Source organism: Argiope bruennichi, chromosome 9 (genome assembly GCF_947563725.1).
Source record: "Argiope bruennichi chromosome 9, qqArgBrue1.1, whole genome shotgun sequence".
In the NCBI taxonomy this organism is placed as follows: domain Eukaryota; kingdom Metazoa; phylum Arthropoda; class Arachnida; order Araneae; family Araneidae; genus Argiope; species Argiope bruennichi.
The window spans coordinates 40017389-40023388 of record NC_079159.1 but is presented as its reverse complement, the minus strand read 5'-3'; positions in this window follow the sequence as shown (position 1 = coordinate 40023388).

The following is a 6000-nucleotide window of genomic DNA, read 5'->3' as shown; positions in this document are numbered from 1 at the left end:
AAATACCATAAAATATTTTGTTGTGATTATCGAGCTTTAAAAATATAATTACAAAATATTTAGTTTGGAAGATCATTGTTCATCACATACCTTAAATAAAAGTTTATTCTTATACATTTTGTAACTCTGCCAATTAAATCCTGATTTTGCTTTATATAAATAAAAAATTTGGATATCTTAAAATGTATGTATTTACTACCTCACATGGACATAAGTACTTTGGAATAATTAAAGCATCCTTTAAACACATTTAACATTGCGTTAATTATGCAATAAAAATTCATGGGGAAAATAAATACTTTATAACTTGAGTTATTCAAAAAAAACTGTCAGATCATCTCAAAATATCTAATTTCAGATGATAATGTACTTCTTAGCTATTCAATATGAAATGCAGCTACTAGATGAATTAGAAAATTACAGCATTTAATAGCTAAAAACTCTTTAATGCCCATAGAAATTACACAGACTATAATCACATTTCATTTATATATTTTGATAAGCAATTAAAGTAATTTTTAAACAATCTATTCATAGATTAATACATTTAGAAACATATTATATCATTAATAATGTAGCATCTAATTTAAACACATTTTAGCTTTCATCATTCTGAACTAATTCTATTTTTAAATTATGTAATTTGCAAACATTGGTAAAAAATAAATGTCACTTTGCATGCAAAAGGTTGTAAATCAGAAATTAACAATGGCTGAAATCATGGCGTTTATGATTTAGCATCCAATAACAATAAGAAATGTATCCTTGTGACCCGACTCAACTTTAAATCAAATTTAATTTTTGATTTACAACTTTTGCATTATAAACTGCAGTGTGTTTGTATGAGAAACAATGTATAAATTTCTATCATACCTGTATTTATTATTTATAAAATTTTAAAATACTAAGTATTTATACTCAAATATTTATTTAAATTTTAATTTATCTTTGCAATATTACCATATACATATTTTTTGAAAAAGTGACTTCCATATATATATAAAAAAATTAAATAATTTATTACATATAAGTCCAATTAGTAATTAGCACCTTAAAAACTTTCATACATATATTTTAATATATTTGACCTATGAGTAATTTCTATGCTTATATTTCTTGATACTCAAATTCATTTATAAATTGTTAATTTATTAATGTTCAGCAATTATTTGTATGAATGTAATTATATGTATGCATAAAGATTTGTACAAATTATTTTATTTTAGTATGAGTAGTTTGTACATGTGTTGAAATAAGTAATTTTAACTTGATATTTAATTTTGAAAATAACAAAATGTATATAAAATGTTTTAATATTAATGTTTGAATTCAAAGTGAACTTTTAATTTCATAGGTAACTCTCATATTTAAACATATTTAAGTAGTGTTTTTCAGAAATAAAACTTCATTGATAACATTTCAATTAAATAGAGCTATGCCATAAATTTCTTTCATAAAGATTAAACCCTTCTCAAATTCAATTTTGATATAATTTGTTTCTACAACACTATACTTTTTTTTAACTGTGAGCAATAATTTGTTACTGCTAACTACAGTAAAATAATGCAATTATTATATTATTTAGAATTTCACACTTGTAACTATAATTATAAATATTTGGTTTGCTTGGAAAAGGATAATCGTGTTTTAAGCATGTATAATGCAGGAATAAGTTTGAAAGTATTCTTTAGAAATTAGTATAACTGTAAAACATAAATAATGTCAATTTTGAAATAACTGTTCCCCCCAACCTTGTTGGATCCACATCAACAAAACATTGCCTATACATTTTAATCCAATCTGTTCATCTGATACTATCAGTCATATCAAACATTCTATCAAATCAATCTTGTTTATTGTATTACTCAGATACACTAAACAAAATGGATTTTCTAAATAGCCTCACACATTCTGACAATGAAATTTCAAAGTTGAACTCTTGCAACAGAAATTGAAAATATACAACTTATATGCATGTTACATCACATAGTGTTTTAACCATGTAGCATATGCAAAGTGATACCAATGAAAGTTTAATGTTATCATTTATATTATATTAAATGTTTTGATTTCTAAAACAATATATTTTTTTTTGACTTCATAAAAAGCATCAGTTGTTAGTGTTTGAAATTAAAACACTAAATGATGAATTTTATTTAAATTTACAAATACGACTTTAAAAAATTCATATAAATACCTTCATACTATTAATAACATAAAATTTAAAGTAGCAATGTTGTCTAATGGGTAGTCTACATAAATTTCAAAAAAATATTACTTAATAAATCCCCACCACCTAACAAAACTGTGACATTTGGACTTGGTCATGATTGTCACAAATTCTTAGAATTTTACTTTCAGAGTCCATATATGAGCATTCTGTACTATATGCTAAAGTGAAGAAAACTTTATATGCATTTTGAACATTTTTTTCCCCTACCAATTGAAACCAAAATTTGGTAGCGAGCTACAATTATCATAAAAAAAGCCATACACCAAATTTCATTTACCTAAGCTCTTGCATTTTTGTGTTATATACAGTACCTACATGCATAAAAATGTATGGATCAAGAGATGGCCAACCCTTGGACAAATTTGATTTTAAAAAATCTGAAATTAGAGGCTTAAAAGAGCTAATTAAATTTTATTTACCTAAATCACTGTGTTTACAAGTATGCAAAAACACAGAAAGATCAATCTTTAAGACAAATTTAGTTTCAAATTTGACACAGATCTATAATTTAAATGTTAATTTGGTGTATCAAATTTTATTCATTTAATTTTTATCTTTTGTATCCATTGTGCTCATTTGTACTGAGATAATTGGAAAATCGATTTTCTGTTAATGGATTTTTATTCAAAATTCAATAAAAATCTATAAATTGAATGAAAAGAACGCATATTAAATTTCATCTACCTATAATGAGAACATTTTTTTAATTATCATGTTCACAGACAAAATTCCAAAAATGTGTATTTAAGACAAAGGAAAATCTGATACATGTAAATCTAAACGTAATTTTGAATTCAAATTTTCAGATGTTTAAAATACTATCTTTTTGTATGCTTCATACATGAGAAAAAAAAAGGGGGGGGGGTGAATTCTTTGTCAATTATTTTGCCTTATATATAATATATATATATACATACATACACATAAACTGGAATTTAACTAAGCAATGCTATTATTTCTATATTTAACTCTTCAGGTATATTTTTTAATTGACATTATAATGCATCTTTTATTTGATTATATTTTTATTATGTCACGAGATTTAAAAAAATTAATTCACTTTTCTGAATCTTTAACTATAGATGAAAATGTTTGCACTTAGAATAATTTTAATTCAATGAAAACTAAATGTACTAAAGAGATTTTAAAAAGATTAATCCTGAAGATATTTTTAAAAACTGAACTGTGATCATCTATATAGTAACTGTATTCAAAACATGCAGTTTTAAACTGTCTGTAAATATATATACAATAATAATTAAACTGTACTGAAATAATTTTTAGAAGGTATTATATACTGCATCCATATATTATTATAAAAGAATAATATCCATTGCAGATGGTTCAGAGTTCTTCCTTTATATTATAATTTTTTATAAAATAGGGAAGAAATTTTTAGCATACAGTAGAACTATTACCATTGAATGTTGAAAGGTAGTTGCAAAGACATTTAAAAATATTTTTGGGTATGTTATTTTTAACAATATAAATAACATCTGGAGACTGAAATATTTTTTTAATATTTTAAAAGTTAACTATCTAAAAACTAAAACTACTTAACTATCTTTTAATATTTTAAAAGTTATATATCTTTTTTAATACTTTAAAAGTTAACTATCTTTTTTAATATTTTAAAAGTTAACTATCATTAAACTTATTTCAGAGATGAAATAAGTTTAATATTTAGATCAATTATAATATTAAATGCTTAGTAAAAAAATCCACAATCATCAGCCATTGCAATATGAACTTTAAGATCTGGAATGTAATACTAAAAATTAAAAATCAAAACCATAAGAAAAATACACCTAAAATTGTAAAATTATGAAGTTCAGAAGAAATTATGAAGTGAGAATGGCACAGTGAGTGTTCTCATCCATCATGATGACACTTCCATATCTATCCTAGTAATTATTTTATACAATGTCAACAAATGTCTAGAAGAAGCAGTTATATATTAAATTTCCCAACAATATAAAAAAATATAAGCATAGTACCACTAATCAGCTCCAATGATTCATTAAGGTACTTTGAATAGGGCTGGTTTACATTTGAAAAAAGTAAACTTCTTTAATTCAGCTAGAATTTCTATTTTATCTAAAAACTCTATAATTACAGACATCAAATTCATTACTTCTACAATCAAAAAGAAAGTAATAAATTAGAATTAATTCATAAATATTTAAGTGGAAGAATATTTTGAGTTCTCATATCCAGCATTATAATTAAGAACAGACACCAAACTTTTTTATTTAGATAAGTAAATTTCAACAGGTTACTTTATTTTAAAAAAAATTATAACTCCATTTCCATTCCTATAGTGAAAAAAGGATTTTTTAAAGGAAAAATAGGACTAATAATGATAAAATGTTTTACTTTGAAATACTTTTTTCACCTGTTAATAAAAAATTAAAAAAAAAAAAAAATGCAATTCAAGATGCTTCCAATTATTGAAAATCTTAAAATTCATCTATAAGATTAAAAAAAATAAAGTTACTCATAATTTTTTAGGGATGCAATAATGAAATGCTTAACAAAATGCTACAATCTTCACAAATTTTATCAAACTAGGACATTTTATACAAAAATATGCACATTTCTTGAGAAGGTAACAAATGTTTTCTCATTTCTTCCAACACTTATTTTATTAACCCTATCACATTCTAATATTTTTTTAAAGGTCTTCATGCATACAAACATACATAATGCAATATTTATAAATATTTTATGGGTACTACTATTAATCCCTTTCATGTATCATTAAATTCCAATATGATTTTTTTTTATTCTGGCGAAGATAAAACAAACGAAATTTGATTTACAACTATCGTTTAAATTATCCAAAACAAATATTTAAAAGTGCAAGGCTTGAAGCAAACTTTTTAAAGTCTAGAATATACCTTTTTAACTCACTAAGAAATTTAAATTCATTTAATTAATTAAATAAATAAATACCATAGAATAAATTTTTGCAAGAGTAATCATCTTAAAAAAATAGAATAATTCATATTTATCTTTTTAAAAATTCATTCTTAATAATTCTTTCTTTTTAAAAGCATATGATAAAATACCATGCAGAGAAATTAAAAGTAAGACAATAGAAAATATAAAAAACAAATAACTACACCTGAAAATTGTCTTAAATAAAATACTTAATGGTGTTTCTACTTATATAATACTTAATGGCCAAGGTGCATTTCTACTTGGATTAGAAACTTTTAAGAAAATATTCAATTGAACTTATTTAAAGGTGACCTAGGAATTTTTCACTTTTCTATTAGCAAATTAATTTGGTTAAATAAGATGCAATTTCTTAACTTTTTAGAACCAGATATTTTTTAAAAAAAAATTAATTTCTTCAGTTTTTTAGTAGTTATTATGAAAATAACCATTTGATTATTGAAGATGAACAAAAACATCTGTTGTATTTAAAAGTTATCCTTAATAATTGAATTTTTATGATTTTTTAAAATTTTCTGGACAGGTTTTTGATCAAATCTTCAGTTTTTTAAGTCACTGAATAAAACTTCATTTTGGATAAATCAGTGTACATTTGTCATGGTTCTGACATGAAAATTGATTTTCCAAGTTCAGAATCTAGATGAATTTGTAGAGCAACAAGTTGCAAGGTCATTAAACAATAATAGCATCAACTAAATATGTAATCATGAAGGTATATCTAAGATATCCGCCTGGGGGGGTGGGGTGGTAGAATAATGCATCATATTTTTTTAATTTATTTATTTAAAAAGAAAGTTACCGATCAA